Source organism: Lissotriton vulgaris, chromosome 6 (genome assembly GCF_964263255.1).
Source record: "Lissotriton vulgaris chromosome 6, aLisVul1.2, whole genome shotgun sequence".
Classification (NCBI taxonomy): Eukaryota; Metazoa; Chordata; class Amphibia; order Caudata; family Salamandridae; genus Lissotriton; species Lissotriton vulgaris.
This window is the reverse complement of record NC_141694.1, coordinates 561,444,940-561,462,906: the sequence shown is the minus strand read 5'-3', so window position 1 is coordinate 561,462,906 and position 17,967 is coordinate 561,444,940.

The window sequence follows — 17,967 nt, the reverse complement described above, 5'->3', positions numbered from 1 at the left end:
GGACAGTGAAGCTATTAAAATCAAGGACATCACCGCCCTCTAGGTCTAACCCCTTACATCTAGAGTGTGACTCATGATAAGGGTCACACTCTGGATCAAGTGTTTTCCACCATTCCCCTTATTACGACCTGTTCCATCCCTGTTCTCTGGTCTGACCACTCTCTGATCAGTTTTCTAATTCAGGGCAGAAGTAAAACATCCTGCTTGAATTCGGGCCATTTTCGGCACCCCAGTAGACCTTATCATAAAATCACTCCCGAAAGCCTTGCTCAAGCATATCAGGAACATCCCTGCATTTTATCCGGCCATCTGGAGAGGGACCTTGACATGTTTCAGAAATGGCTGATCGAGAGGCTTGATGATCTTGCTCCACTTTCTACGCCTCGTTCATCTACCAAGCGTAGTTCGGCTCCTTGGTTCTCAGAGTCACTCGCTCTGGCTCGGCGTAACTGCCAGTTAGCCGAAAGACTCTGGCGGAAGCAATATGATAAGGAAGCCAAGTCCGCCTACAAATCATCCATCAAGTCCTATCACGCAGATATTCTGGAGGCAAAAAAGAACTATTTTGCAAACAGAATTGAATCAGCATCAAACTTCTGTAAAGAAATCTTTACCATCGTTAAGGAGTTTGTCTCTCCCAAATCCAGCACAGTTCAGCTTAAAAAGTTTTCTGAACCTTGGGTAAAGGAGCTGGCTATTTTCTTCAGTACCAAAATTAAACTGATTCAAGAATCCTTCCCTCCCCCTGTTCCCAGCTTATCCCTTATTGTCTGCAATCCGTCGTTGTCTTTTTCATCTGATTCCTGCCCCGTTCTATCGGAGTTTCCAGCTCTATCTGAATCCACTTCTCTGGATCTCCTACTTAGGATAAAATCAGGCTCTCCATTAGACCCCTGTCCGGCGATCTTTCTAGCCAGAAATGCCAAGATTCTGAACTCGTTAATTAATCCTGTTCTGAACCTGTCTTTGTCTAGCGGCACTGTCCCGCCAGCCTGGAAGAAGGCAATGGTTGTTCCACTATTAAAAAAAACAGGCCTTGATCCGGAGAAACATGCCAACTACAGACCTATATCTCTCCTGCCCAGTTTAGCTAAGATCGTCGAGAAGCACGTCCATTCTGTGCTTTCCTCCTTCCTGGAAGACCACAGGTTACTCCAACCTACCCAGTCTGGCTTCCGCTCCAATTTGAGCACTGAGACCGCTCTATTGGAAGTAAATGAAGCCATTAAGGAAGCTCTCGACTCAGGTGGAAGAGCTACGCTGGTGATGTTGGATCTGTCGGCGGCCTTCGACACCGTCCCTCATGAGGCCCTCTTGAGCAGACTTTATGAGATCGGTATGAAGAGGGACGGTGTTGAGCTGGCTGAGATCTTACCTAGCGGGTCGCCGACAAGTGGTCTGGGCCCCCCGTACTCTGCCGAGGTGCCGCCGATGGATGTTGGAGTCCCACAAGGGTCGGTGCTTAGCCCGACCCTCTTTAACATCTTCATGACTCCACTGGCGGTACTGGCGGAGTCCCTGGGTGCCCAGATCATATCGTACACTGACGACACCCAGCTTCTCTTCACCTGTAAAAAAGGTACGGAGTTCGATGGGGAGAGCATCCGCGGTTGCCTTGGGGCTGTCTTCGACTGGTTTCAGCGAAGCAGCCTCAAGTGCAACCCCGATAAATCGGAGGTGCTCTTCTTTGGCTGTCAGGTAGACCCGCTTTGGCAGGAATGGTGGCCGGTGAGTATGTCACCCCCTTCCTCCTCTTCAATGGTTGCTAAAAACCTTGGGATTAAAATTGACAATACCCTTTCACTGAAATCCCAGATTACAGGTCTCACCAGCACTTGTTTTGGTCTGTTAAAAATGCTGCGCAAATTCCTTCCTCTGCTCCCTTTGGTCCACAGGAAGTTGACGGTACAGGCCTTAATTTGTTTCAGGCTTGATTATTCCAATGTCCTCTACCTGGGTTTGCCAGACTACCTCTTGCACAAACTTCAGGTAGTCCAGAACTCCGCGGCAAGGGCTATTTTTGGCTTGCCTCGTCATGCTAGGGCATCGGAGTTGCTTCTCTCCCTTCATTGGCTTCCTGTCAAGAAGCGGATTATATTTAAGGCTCTTACACTGGCCCATAAGGCACTCCATTCGGTCGGTGCCTCTTATATTCAGAAACGGCTTTCTCTTTATAAACCTACTCGATCTCTCAGATCTGAATTTCTTGGCTTGGCAACTGTTCCACCCATTAGGAAAGTCAGGATAGGTGGACGTTCTTTTAAACACCTCACCCCTAAACTGTGGAACTCCCTTCCCGTTGATCTGCGCCGCACTCCCAATTTGCTTGCCTTCAGAAAGGCATTGAAAACATGGCTCTACAATCAATAAGTGTTATGTCTCCTGTTTCCTCATTTCTCCTTTCAGCCATGGGTCAGAAAGCGCCGGGACACTCCTTGGAGTAGCCGTGCGCTATATAAGACACCCATTAACATTAACATTAACAGAGATGAAAGAAATAAAGAGGGAAAGTGAAAGAGGGCGAGAGTGAGAGGGGTGAAACGGAAGCCTCGCGCTGAAAGATTAAAAAAAAAATAAGTCGTGCAGGCTGCAGCGGGAGAGAGAGGCGGAGGGGTGCACCCGCGAGTGGTGCGCGTGCGCTGGAGAGAGCAGTCTGCTCTTTTTCAAAGCACATACTCGTGCTTGTGGCACGCCGCTGCGCACTCCAGCAAGCTGTATGCCGTCACCAGCACAAATATGTGCTTTGAAAAAGAGCTGCACGATGCCTAATGTCTCCTATGAGGTGAATGCGCGCTGCGTAGGCAAGACCCAAAAAGCAGGGATGAAAAGAACCTGCCAAATTGAGATAAATGAGGCTGGAGTGTCTGCTGCTGGAATCAAGAGGCATGAGGTAAAATCAAGACTATGGCACCCTAGTATTTGATAGCACCTGATGCAGTTATCTGAACAAAACCTTCAGGTACCAGCACTTACTCTTTTAGAAATCAAGCACCCTCACCAACAATAGGCATGCTAGAATGTTCATTTGTTCGACGTCAGCTGGGGTTTTAAGATGTATTGTGACTTCATTCACTGGGTGGCCCCTTTGAAACACTCCCCCACCCCCTCTTTTGGAATCCATTGAGTATACAAAAATTGTCAAATGAAGGTGTTTGTGTGCATGTCTAAATACAGGGTATATAAATATCGTTGGGTGTACATATTCCATTAGCTCCAATAGAACAATTTTTTTTAATGTAAATATTTTTTTGAGTTTCATTTAGAAGAAAACAGAACAACCTCCCTCTCCCCGGCTCAACAATAAGAAGTGTGTTATCACGCTTACATCCACCAGTGTTGTTTTACTCCAGAAGAATTAAGTTGGGCCAGCATCCGCTATAGCTTTATTGCCCGCCGTAGCTTGCTATACCGGCTATTAAAGGCCTGCTGAATCGTTAAAGGCCCGAGCCGAAGGCGAGGGACTTTAACGAGACAGCGGGACTTTAATAGCCGGTATAGCCCTGCTACGAAGGGCTATAATGCTATTAGAACATTCTGCCACTAGAGGGCAGAATGTTCTAACAAATTAAACAAAGGGTTCTCGAAGTTCGAGGGGATATAAATCCCCTCGAGCTTTGAGAAGCCTTTGTAGAACATTGGAATGTTGCTCTGCGGGCCTTTACCGGCCCGTAGAAGCAGGGAGCACTCCATTGTCTGCAATGGAGCTCCCAACATTCCAATGTTCTAATATGTTTTAATACAAAAAAGGTCCTCATCTCAATCGACCTCCCTCCTTGTTCACTTCCTCCTCTGCTCCTGTATCCCACCACCTTTCTCCGCTCTTATCCTGTCAGCCCATCTCGTCTCTTGCTTCCATCTACCGGTCCCAGTCGCGGCTGGCATTAATCGTGGGGGGGAGGGGCGAGTGGTAAAATAATACATTTAAAAACGTACTTGTCCCCTGGCCGGCCAGGTCCCGTGTTTTCTCGGCTCCTGCTTCTGTTCTCCTGCCTCCGGCAGGAACAGGAAGCAGACAGCCTCCCTCCACTCGGCCAATCACAACGCTGCAATGGCTGCGTTGGGATTGGTCAGGATGGTGCCCAGCCAGGTGCCTTAGTGGAGGCCATTTTCTCCATGTAGGCTGCATTGCAGCCTGCATAGAGAAAGGGCAGAGTGTGCATGAACAAGAGGGCCGACCAAACCAGTTATACTCACTCAGGAGTGGGCACACCACTCCACTCCTTCCCTGCCCAGCCCTGCTCGTGGAGCAGCCCCGCCCGCAACCAAACACTTCTGCTTTCTCGCAGTGCGAGAAGCGGAAACATAAAATGGTAGTTTTACCATTTTATGTTTCTGCTTCTCGCACTGTGAGAAAGTAGTGGGGCAACGCTCCTCCGCCCTAGTGGAGGAGTCGGCCCTGACTGGTCCCATATTGCATCAAACTTGCATGGGCATCCCCTCACTCAATACACCAAGTTTTATGCCCCCATACACCAGTCCATACCTTCATCTCCCACTCCTGCATGGTCGGTACTGACGTCGCCCGCCAACATCTGAGATATGTTCGCAAAACCATCAGGGTCACATTTCTAAAGAGCTGATCATAGTGATTCAGAGTTTTTTCCCTCACCCATATCCCCCCGAGAGATCAACTAAGGGCTGAGCTCTACTCTGTAATCTAACACACCCAATATTCTATGACCGATTTTCGTCCAATAAGCTCTGATGTCTGCACACTCCCACATCGTTTGGATCAGGGCACCTTCAACCGGCAACCCCACAGGTAGCGATCACCAGCTGTCTTTCTCATCAAGAAATGCTGGGTCCTCGTATAGTACGCCCTGTGGAAGAGTTTCAACTGAATGAGCCAAAAGCCTGCCCTAATAGCCACCTCCCCCTCTGCACACCAACCCCCAATCCCCCTTCCCATTCCCATTTCTCCCATAGTTTGTCAAGTAGTGGGAAGCAGTTGTGGAGCAGCGTAGAATACATTTTGGATATTGCTTGGCGTGTCAGGTGGCCTCCCAACACCTGTATTCTAACGTGGACTCCTCTACCACTCTCTCTTTAAGAGTTTTGCATTTCCCTTAGGCAGCCTCAATTTCTGATATCTCAGGAATTGACTTCCTGTCAATTTGTATTATCCCTGCAGTACCGCATATGGCAGCAGTTTATCATTTTTCCAGATATCCCCAAGTTTGGAAATTCCAAGCCTGTCCCACTTCCTATCCCCTTTCAGCTGATGTAATTCGCTTAAAAGATCTAAAGGAGTTTCCTATGTCAACTTGCTCTGCCACCCTACTGCCTGGGTAGCCCTGTGCCGTGTCTTCACTATCTCAGCTGACAGGTAGGGCAAGGGTGACAGCCTGTGTCTCCGAAATAATCGTCGGACATAACATTCCGGTTCCATTGCTTTCTTGTCTGTCAGCAGGGAGGGTTTACTCTGTTCTGGGAAGGCTCAGTCATATACCACAATAACACTCTTGTCACCGGACCGTAAAGGGAGTATTTTATAGGACATACAAAAATCTAGGCAGATAGATCACTTTGTAGAACGCCACCTGACCCAGTAGAGAGCAGGAGTTTCTTCCACTTCTCCACATCCCGTCCGATAGGCCTCCATCACCCTCAATATGTTACTCTGCGGAAATAAGGCATGTCCTGGTGTCACAAAGATTCCTAGGTATTGAAAACCTCAAGGCTCCCATCTAAGGGGTTGTTCCTGTCACAGTCCAGACCACCGTGTCCCACCAGAAATGCAACTGATTTATGCCCGTTGATATTAATCCCGGGATAAGACTCAAACATTTTAAGAGCGAGAGGACGTTTTCCCTCTCCGGGTCCCAGCGGAGACCACAGATCAACACATCCAGTGTCACTACAAAAAGCAGGGTGGACAGTGGACACCCCTGTCTGGGACCCTTGGGCAGCACAAATTCTCTCGAGAGCATTCCGTTGACTCAGGCTCTCACCACAGGATCTTTGTAAAATAGGAAGTTCAGGGCAAACCGCATCTTGTAGATAATTGCCTTCATGCAGGGACATTCCAAGGAATCAAATGCCTTTGCTGTGCATAGGGCTAAGAGGGCCGCCGGCTCGCCCAGACCACCAGAGTGATCCTGGCAACCCGTTAGCTGTCTCAGATTGTGCCTTGTGGCTCAATCAGGCATAAAGCCAGACTGATTTGGGACCACCAGGGAATCAATCACCTGCACCAGGTGATTCTCCAGAATCTTCGCTAGAATCTTTGTCTCCACATTTAACAGTGAAATCGTCTTATAGGCGGCACAGTCCTTTGGCGCTTTGTCCACCTTGTGTATCATCACGATCGTCGCTTCCTTAAGATCCCTCGGCACCTCGCCCACCTTCCAGACCGCAATATACAATTTAAGCATCGGCCCGTAACCCTAGACCTTACGCATTCAAAGCATTCTGGTGGAAAGCCTTTGGGGCCCTGGGTCTTTCCGCTATATAATTGGGTGAGATCTTTCTTTCATAAGTATCCATATTGTTTGGCTGGTGTCCATGTGTTTTCACTGTAGTTGACTGGGACCCTGCTAACCATGACCCCAGTGGCAGTGCTCTGTCCTCTAAATTTGCTGGTAAGTACTTTGTATACCCCACAATTAGCATATTGAGGTACCATTATAAGTCCCTGGTATATGGTACTGAGGTACCCAGGGCATTGGTACACCAGAGGTCTCCTATTGGCTGCAACATGTATTATGCCACCCACAGGAGCTTGATGGATAGGGACATAAGATGGATGGTTACAACTGCCAAAGACCTATACTTTGCGCAAAACACGGGTCATGTCAGAGATAGATCTTTGGAAGGCTTACTAAGCAGTTATCAGGGGGCAGCTGATCGCCCACATCACAGGCAATAAAAGAAACAGAGATGAAGAGGTAAGGGAGCTTGAGGAATGGCTGCTGCAATGGGAGAGGGACTATTTTGCCACTCCAACTAGGGATCTGGCCCATAGGATTGAAGAGACAAGACTTGAATGCTCAACCCATGGGCATGAGATGCTCATGTTCATTTTCGTGTGACACATGGTAGATGCTACGAAGTGGGCAATAAAGTGGGGAAACAGCTAGCCTGGTGGTTTAAAAAAGAGGACAGACAGTGTTCGGAGCAAGCATCATTGCAGGGTTGGCTTGATTGCTGGAAACTCCCTTTGAGATCGCACAAGTGTTTGATGACTACTTAACGAACCTCTGTAAGGCCCGCACCAAGGTGGCGTGGGTTGGCCTAGGAGAGTTGGTAATGGTAATGGTAATGGTAAAAGTATTTCTAAAGCGCTAACATTCATCCTAAAAGGATATCATGGGGCTAAAATTGAACAATGTACAGAGAGCTGGCACAGGTCGATGATAATTTTAATGAGTGTTAGGGAACAGCATGGTTTTAAGTTTTTTTCTAAAAGTGAGGTAGTCATCGGTAAGTCTTAAGTCTGTCGGTAAATTATTCCACAAGTTTGCAGCTAAATGTGAGAAGGCACGGCCACCCGTCCTAACCTTCTTTATTCGGGTGGTTACCGCTCTTGCGGTGAATTGGGATCGAAGATTTCTATTTGGTACATAGAAGTTGATTCTATTTTTTAGGATAGTCGGGCCAGTATTATGCAGTACTCTGTGGGTGATGCACAGTATTTTGAAAGAGGCTCTTTCTCTCATTGGCAGCCAGTGTAAGGCTCTCAAACAACTTGTAGCGGAGTCATATTTTCTTTTGTTACATACAGCTTTTGCTGCCGCATTCTGAACAAGCTGTAGCTTTGAAAATAAGTAATCCACCATGCCAACGAATAGGGAGTTCATTAGGGACATCCTGATGCACAGACTTGGGATGAAACTGAGAGGGATGTTGGAAGTGACTATTACTGAGGTGTAGATAACCAAGGCTGTAGATTATCTAAAATATCCTTTGCATTCCACATAACACACTTTAGACCATAATCACATAAATCACTGTGCCACTAGGCACTTGTCATGACATCACACAGACCATACATCACTTTGCCAACAGGCAATTGTCACAACTGTACATGTAGTGCGGTAGGGTAATTACCTATGGGTTGTATTCATCATAAAACATTGTGAAAAGCACCATCACTTTGCACACCATATCACACAGATATTTTATAACATAAGGACCTCACATGCCATCTGTTAAACTAGGGATGCAATCCATAAGTTACCTATGGGTTGCACACGTCATAAAACATTGTGAAAAGCACCATCACTATGCAGGAATCCCCCTAGGCATATTATAAGCACCTCATCCTCAGGATTTCTCGTGGCGATTGGGGACCTCCATCAAGGTTTCACCGGGCTGTGCGTTGAAAAATCAATGCCCCAAACAGTTTTCCACTCATGCAGCTGCCTGCGATCGAGGTGGATCTGCTTCGGAACCAAATGCAACTGTCTTGAAAACAAAAGGACAGCACTGAGGGGCCTTCCAGCAGGCTTTGCCCCGTACCGCTCAAATCACCAGCAGGGTGCCCCATCTGGGGCTCAATGTAGCTGTCCGCGAACTTGCGGCACAGCTGATGACCGTAGAGCAATTCCGCTCCCCAACTTGGGCAGGCATGAGGCCCTTCCATCTCGGTGCAGCTGAACAGCCCTGGGCCGACCTCTGCCTGCGCTCTCAGGTTGCCACTTCAACCTGAATGGGCTGCCTCCTGGCTTCCTTTCCGGGCACAGCCTACCTGGCTGATACCGGAGAATAATCCCTTCTTCCCCCGCAACAATCTCGCTCGAGGTGGGGGCGAGCAGAGCCCCATTCTCTAGCCTGCATTATGGCTCTGCCCTCCTCCCTCGACTAGGGGGCTGGTGGGGCTGGACTTCCTTTTCCCATGGCAAGGGAGGCACGCAGCTCTGCATCAGTGTGAAGCACAGCGCCTAATGTCGACTGCTTCGTTTGGTGGCACAGCTGCTTCCTGGCAGCCCGCTCACGACACAGAGGGGCTGTCACAGAAATGGGGACAGCCCAAGACACGAACAGCGCTGGGTACAGCAACTGTCCAGACAGCACCCGCGCCTCAATGAAGCACTCACCTGGCGCTGGGGGGATGAAGAGACGCTCTCTGCCTGCCTTAGGAGGTGAAACAGCATTCCCCACATACTCTCCCTCTCCTCAGAAGCGCTCTCCACGCGCTGTATGTAGGCGTGCACGCTACTTAGTCCCTGGAGAACACTGGGGCAGAGAACAAGGCACAGACAGGCCAGCACACAGGGTCACTTGGCAGAATGGTAGTCCCTTCAGCCACCCAGCAGGCAGCAGGTCAGTCCTACAAGCAAGTAGCCCCAAAAAGCTGTTCGTCCTGGCACACAGCAGTGCTCTGGTTACAAGTCCTATGCAGCGTCTAAAATATGGGGTCACAGTCACTGTACTTATAGTTCAAAAAGTCTTTGTTCTGCGGGACACTTCAAACAGTTTTCAGAAGTGTACAACACCCCCATTCACACCCCAAGCTGTGGCCCCAGGCACACTAAAAGGGGGGTGGAGACAGCATTTTACAAGGCAGGCACAGGCCTAATTAGATGCAGGTGCAACTCCTCCCACCACTCTAAATGCTGACCCGGCCTACTCGGGTGCAAGGGAAACTCCTCCCGCCACTCTAAATGCATCCAAGGTCTATATTTAGCCTAGAACCGAGTCTCACAGGAAAGGCAGGACCCAACTCAGCCCCCTTTGTGACTGTCTAGAGTTACGGCCCATCCCCTCTCTCCTGTTAGTCTAAACCAGACGTTGAATACACATCCAGGCAGGGCACATAAGCACACAGAAATTCCCACTTCTAAAAGTGTTCTTTCTAAAATAGTATAGACAAGTCTGCTTTCACCAATAAGCAGGATTTATCACTACTATTCCAAACATATCAAACATGGCCACACTACCCCTCTCATATCAGACATTTCCACTGAAGCACATATCAGGGAATCCCCAATGCAAACCCAAGCAGCCTCACAAGTGTGAGAAACAAAATAGACTGTTTGTCACTACCAGGACATGCCACACAGTAAAGGCCCATGTCCTACCTTTACCTACACAACACCCTGCCCATAAGGGCCTACCGTAGGGATGACTTATCTATAGTAAAAGGGGAGTTTCAGACGGGAAATACTTTACATGACATGTCATTGTGGCAGTAAACTGCTCGTGTAGGTCCGACAGCAGCAGAAGGCTGAGACAGGTTTGAAAGGCTACTTCTGTGGGTGGCGCAACGAGGACTGCAGGCTCACTAGTAGCATTTAATTTACAGACCCTGGTAATATGAGTTACCATTGTACAAGGGACTTACAGTAAAATTAAATATGCCAAACAGGTATAGACCAATCTTACTAAGTTTATCAGAAAAACACTCAGGTTTGACTGAAGCGCTTTACGGCCTCATTAATGTTAGGTCCTTGGCAAAACATAAGTATGAAATAGCAGATATGATAGAAATACATGTTTTGTTCATTACAGAAACATGGGCAGATGCAGATCCGGACTTTGTAATAGTGGCCCCAAAGGACTCCCTTTTAAAGCCTATCTGCTTTAAACGATAGAAATAGTTTAAAGCAGACAGGCCTACTAAAAGAGGGGGCGGAGTGGGCGTTATCTATAGGGAGCAGTTTGAAGCCAGCTTCTCCCCAGCCCTCACTCCTTTCTATGAAGCCTGTCACTTTGTTATTGAACTTAATGCCAGAAAAACCTTTAGGGGTACAAAAGGGGGTGGTAATGGACGGAGCATCTGAACCAATCAAACACTCACACCCAGTCAAAAGATCTGGGTTTAATCCATCACTGTTCTTTAGCCCACTCTGCCACCCCAGTTCAGACATGGCTATATGCAAATCAGTCTGACCCTGTGCCTCATGGGAACAGTTCAGCCCGAACTGCCAAGCCATGCCTTCCATGGACCGGAAACAAGCTTCCGAGGACCGGTTTCTGGCATTCCAGCCGTCTTCAACCTGGCTTGCTTGAATCCAGTGGCAAAGTGAGCAAGGGACTCACGTCTGAGCATACCCTGCCACACTTATGGCGGCCAACAGCGGTACAAAAGCGGGTGGAAATGGATGGAGTATCTGAACCAATCAAACACTCACACCCAGTCAAAAGATCTGGGTTAAATCCATCACCGTTCTTTAGCCCACTCTGCCACCCCAGTTCAGACATGGCTATATGCAAATCAGTCTGACCCTGTGCCTCACGGGAACAGTCCAGCCCGAACTGCCAAGCCATGCCTTCCCTGGACCGGAAACAAGCTTCCTAGGACCGGTTTCTGGCATTCCAGCCGTCTTCAGCCCGGCTTGCTTGAATCCAGTGGCAAAGTGAGCAAGGGACTCACGTCTGAGCATACCCTGCCACACTTATGGTGGCCAAAAGCGGTACAAAAGGGGGTGGTAATGGACGGAGCATCTGAACCAATCAAACACTCACACCCAGTCAAAAGATCTGGGTTTAATCCATCACCGTTCTTTAGCCCACTCTGCCAGCCCAGTTCAGACATGGCTATATGCAAATCAGTCTGAGCCTGTGCCTCATGGGAACAGTTCAGCCCGAACGGCCAAGCCATGCCTTCCCTGTACCGGAGTGTTTGATTGATTCAGATGCTCCGTCCATCACCACCCCATTTTTTAAAAACCTTTAGGGGCATGTTACTGTATTGCCCACCAGGGGCCAGAAGTACCCTTACTCATAATCTAGATGTACTTCTGGAACCCATTCTGGCTAGTAATTAATTTACAATCCTGGGAGATTTTAATGTCTACCTAGAGGATCTTGAGGACAAGGAAACTGTCTCCTTGCTTGATACATTAGATACATTATCTCAAACAGTGCAAACATCCACCCATGCGGGTGGACACACCCTTAATGCAAGTTTTACTCCTGCACAGGGACTTATAGTAAAAGAGTCTCTCCCGTTAACGTGGACAGACCACTCGCACATCAGGTTTGATCTCTGTACCAGAAACTCAGATGGGAGAGATGACCAAAACCCATTCATCAATCTACACTGCCTGCAACAAGGTGGGTAAAGTCACTCTTCAAATTCAGCTTGACAGAACACGCCCACAGCTAAATGTACCACCAGAATTAGCAGTCATAAAATACACAGACTGGCTAAAGGAGGCCTTCAAGGTCACAGTACCCATTGGTAAAACCTCAGGGAATTGTAACACTCCTTCGGCCCCCTGGTTTACTGACGCCCTGCATCAAGAAAAACAAAAGTGCCATAGACTCAAAAGACATTGGAGTGGTAATTACGATATAGAGGAGAAAGATATGTATAAATCCGCACTAATTCAACTAACTATTTATGTCAGAAAAAAAGGACTTTTTTGTCAAACAGATGGAGAGATCTGAAAATACACCAAAGCAACTGTTTGGGGTGGTTGATAAATTGTCTTTTCTACCAAAAAATAAACAAATGAAAAGCAACCATGATTGCAGTAGCTTTTAAAAACAAAGTCAAAGATATTTATGTTGCATTTGAGCCACCCCCCCTCGCAGGCCTACCGAATCATCTTTACACCATGAATCTAAGGGAAATATCTTCCACTGCTTTTTACAGATTTCTACTGAGGTAGTGGAAAAATACCTTAGAGAAATTCAATCCTGGTCTCCTATTCACCCCTGCGCACCTGCATTATTAAAAGACATAGCGGAGGTAGTAGGCCCTGCGCTCACAGAAATTTTTAACAATATGTTTACCTCTGGTACTTTCCCAGCTAAATGGAAAGACTCCTCCATACTCGCTCTTTTGAAAAAACCCAATCTGGATGTGTCGAATCCAAACAACTACCGCCTGATAGCGCGGCTGCCGCTTCCAGACAAAATAGTAGAAAAAAATCATGAACAAATAGCCAGCCCACTTCATTCAGGAAAATGATTTGCTCGATCACTCTCAGTTTGGTTTTAGACAAGAGCATAGCACGGAGACGGCACTAATTAAGGCCTCTGAGGAGATCAGGACGGTGATGGTACGGATGCCCTTGTTCTCCTAGATTTCTGAGCTGAGTTTGACACTGTGGATCATGATCTTCTGCAACCGCAGCTGGAAATGTTGGGGGTTAAGGGAGCAGAACTGGCCTTGCTCTCAAACAGTGACTTTGGATAAGTATAAATCAGATCCCTACGTCCTCCCCAGTGGTGTTCCACAGGGCTCATCTCTTAGTCCTTCTCTTTTTAAAGTGTATGTATCTGAACTCGCCCCTCCGATTCAAGACTTTGGTTTTAGCCTTGCGTCCTACGCTGATGATACCCAGATAGTGGTGGCAGCGTATAAAGATCAAGTCTTCCCTACACTATAGTTTCAGAACTGCATGAGGGAAATAAACAGATGGATAGGAAATCATTGTCTTAACCTCCATTCTGAGAAGACTGAATTGTTATCTTTGGAAATCTGCAACCCAGATGGAATAATCTCTGGTGGCAGGCGGAGATGGGTGAACCACCAATATCAAGTTCTGATTGTTAACAAATTATCTCTATCACATCAGACCAATGCCATTGTGTCGGCCTCCCACTTTCCGAAAAAGAAACTTAAGAAGATTCTACCTTACATCCCCTCTGATTCTAGAAGGACGGTTGTAACCAAGCTAATACAGTCAAAGCTGGATTACTTCAATGGGCTCTATTTTAATATGCAGAAGCAATATCAAAGAAAGCTCCAGACAGTACAAAAAGCAGCTGCAAGACTCATTTTGAGCATTCCTAAGCACAAATCAGTAGCCAAAGAAATTTGAATACTCCACTGGCTTTCGGTGGAACAACTAATTACATGCAAATCACTATGCCTAGCCTATAAGGCGCTAAGTAACTCAGGTCCAAGATTTCTTAGAGATATTTTGTCTGATATAAACCGGCCAGACAACTACCTTCCACCGGTGCTAGACTCATGAAAGTTCCAAGGATACAGTCCTTAAACTGGGTGGACGTAGATTCTCGTATGGTACTGCTAAACTATGGACCATGCTTCCTAAGGAGCTCAGAACGGCAAGCTCACTTTCCATCTTCAGAAATGGGTTAAATACGTGGCTATTTCAGAACTGACTTCTCGTCTGGGCTTATTCACAGTCTTAGCCCGGAGACACTTGGTATTCATGCGCTCAATAAATGTTATAACATAACATGCACCTTAGCACTGAACAGCAGGGGTAAAGTGCCCAGAGTCATAAAACCAACACAAACAGGTGTGAAAAAATCCAGGAGGAAGGCAAAAAAGTTCTGGGATGACCCGGCAAATAGGGCCAGTTCCAACAGTATTAATTAGTACACATTATACTAACTTGGTATATCTCCTTCCCGGAGATATTTATTTTATTTATTTATCTACGCAGCTTTATATAGCATGAACGTGACCCGTCAGGGTATTAGAGCACTGTACATACAGTGAACAGATTATACATACATGAGAAAGAGCAAGTAATATGTAGGAAGCAATACAAATACAGCTGTAAATACAATATACCAATCATCCATCAAGTACACACAACTGATACTTCAGAAAAAGGTAAGTAGTAAAGAAAAACACATAGGGCCCAACCATGGGCGAACAGGGAGCAACCACATACTAAAATAGCGGAATGTGAGGTGAGTACCAAAACGTGAACGAAATCCTATGGTATGCCAGGTATTGCAGTGATGAGGTTGACTTCAAACTTAAGAGGATGAAAGAGAAATTGATGCTAGTCCAAATGCTTAATTCCCAGACAGGAGAGCAGGTGCAGGGAATGATGGGAGCTATAGCTCGTGGTCATAGGAACGTCTCAGGAGGTGTACAAGTACAACTATACGGCGTGTGGACCCAGCAGCAATATTTCATCCTCCAGGCACAGTTCCAGCAGGGTCACCTACCCCAGTGATCATCCAGCCTTAGACCACCAACTGCGTGTATTGGGGAGGGGCACACAGAGCTGCGCCACATAGGCTTCCCCACAGTTTGTGAGGTGGCCCCGTAGAAGTCCCCAACTGGTGGTGATTCTACAGCCTGGCCGCCAAGGATTTCGCGCGCACCTTCAAAACAGGGATATACCCCATGCCGACGCAGGCCTCCAGGTCCAGGCGGGGGTACTGCCTCTCCGGGCCATGTGCCAGGGGCACATACATCTTCTCTGGGCCTGAAGCGTATCGCCAGTCAAAGCGACCTTTGCAGTCAGCATCTTCTTCCTGTTGTATGGTTCCCATGTCGTTTGTTGTCCGCCGTTCTCATGATCACTTTTCGGGGCCGGATGGGCTTGGCCCAACTCTCCTCTCCGTATTGCCTCTTCCTCGCCGAGTAAGCAGCCACCTCTCTCGTCTCAGAGGCACATCGGACAAGAGGATTTTGTCGTACGCAGGGGCCGCAATTGCAGAGCCTCAGCAGCTCACATCCGGCACAGTACTCCACTGACTTCGCACCCAGGATACATTTTTTAAAAACAGTCTTTGTATACATCAAAACAATATTATGCTACCACACCCTCCACGGGGTCAATACAGAGAAGAAGCGCTCAGGGCTTACACCAGGTGTAATGCTTAGGGTTGGATCATTGTTAAAAGAAAGCAAACGAGATGGTAAAATACAAATACAATGCTTGTCCTTACACGAGACGTGATTAATACATGACGTGATTAATATGTGTGTCCTAGCTGCTGTAATCTGAACAATCCACTGTGCATTTTCTATAGCCAAAGGACTTTCCATTGAGAAATTTGTTGGCTCATTCATGTTAAATTAGTAAATCTGTGCTGGCTCTTGTAAGCCACAAATGTGCATAGTTTTACACATTATTTGTGATTCTCATAAATAACAAGTGCATGAAACAAAGTTTCTTTGGTATATGTCTACCAGCGCTAATCTTATGACTGGGGCGTTTCTGTGACTGCAATAACAGCCACTGGCACAATGAACGAAAGTTTGAGAAATTATTTTCACCTCTTTTTTTTCTTCATACAGAATTTTTTCTCCATGTGAAGAAACCCCTTCCCCCGCACTTCACTTTGGTGTAAATGTAGACTTGCAAGGAGTGTGGTGAAAGGCATTGCAAATATTTGTGGATCTCTTAAATGTTATGCCTTTAAGGGTGTTTCCCATGCTGGCAATAATAACTACTATGGAAACATCCATTTCCTACCCCCAGTGTCAAATGCAGAAACTCCATTCACAGTGTCTTTTCTGTAGTAGTAGGTACCATCTGTAAATGTAAAAAATTGCAGACCTTGAATCAGGATTTGTGATTTTCACTCACATATGCAATTTTCTGCACACGTATTTTTGATTTTTACAGCCTGCCACAAGAACTTTGAGATGAGTATCAGGCCTCCTGAAAGCAATAACAAACTATAAAACTGCACTAAAGTCCATTGAGTACTGACAAAAGTCATGGTTTTAGTGACTACAATTAGAATATGACATTATTCGGAGTGTTTGCTAGCAATCACATAATATCTATGTTTACATATCTATCCAACCAGCAAAAGCTATCCAAGACTAATACAAATCTAGCTAAATTTGGGAGTCAACCAAATGCAGAACATGATCAATAAAATGAAAGATTCAGAACCTATATCTACCACACTGCTTTGGGTTCTTCCCAAAGACAGCCTTAAAAAAGGCCTAGAACTGTGAGGACTTATGTGCTGATTTGTTTTAGCACTTCCAAGATCCATGTTTGTTTTTAAAACTGTTAGCTTTCAAGGTCAGTAGTCTGTGCTGACAGGTTCCTCCAAGAGGTACTTAGATATTTTAACATTTGAATGCAGAATTCAAAGTCTGAGCTCCCCCTAGCAAGATTACATTCCTGTAGTGAGGCACTTTCATGAAAGTGAAGTACAATGTTGTTTGAGTCAAAATTGAACTGTACTTAATTTTTAAATGAAATGAGATTACCACATTGAAAATTGATCTGTATGGTATTGGTAAATGAGCATAAAGGAGCAAATGAAAGATGCAATGCCTCCGTCTACAGCAAGGATATGGGGCCTTCCTGGAAGAAGATTTACTGAACTTACAAACCTGTGGAAAGGTATGTGCTGCTTTTCTTGTGGACCACTAAAATCCACGATTATGTCTTTGAAACCTAGAACATAAATGTATCAAAAACTATGGTCTCTAGTCAGTTTTTGAAATTCGTTAAGTACGTTTCAGTTCTCGGAGATGCCTGCAAGTCATTCCGATAATTGCCCATCGATCTGAGAGTGTTTCCATCTCCTCTTAAACTGTAAGGTAAATGTTGAGTTGAAATGGTTCCTTTTCTGCCGTTGTAAGTGTTCCACGTGGCACATGATCTAAGTAGTGTGAGCATTTGGACAACAAGGCTTACCATTAGTGTCCAAGGGCCACAATACCGTTACGCTTCAGTTAGACAACCAAAGGACTCTTTTTGGGTGTTTGCCTCTCTCTAGGTAGTGAGCTTGAACAGCCAACGGTTACTGTAGCAGCTGTTTGTTGTTACAAACAGAAACCGAGATACAGTCTGATATAATACGTAGCACTCAATAAATGTAGTATCCTGTCAATTTATCTTTAATAAGAAACCGTACATTTACTAAGTTTAATTTAAATAGAGTGGTTAAAACTAAGAGCTGCACTGCAATCCAGAAGATCCATTTGTGAGCCCCAACTCTTTTTATATTTTCTTTACTCTTTGCCCTAGGTTTTCTAGAATATTGGTCCTATGATCAATACTATCCTATGGGGTTAGAACCCTTGGACCTTGTAGGGTCACCAGACTTCTGCAAGGGGTTCTTTTGTAAAGGATTCAGGTTTAATTGCATAGTATTGTGATACAATGAAATGCTTACATTGAGTATTATTTGTATGGGCTTTTTATCCGTTGGAAGTTGTTGCAGGGCTTTGGAGAGAAGTTGTGAATAGGAATATTATCCATGCTACTGGTTTTATTGATGCTTTACTATATACTGGTACTTTCGTTATATATATATATATATATATATATATATATATATATATATATATATATATATATATATATATATATATATATATATATA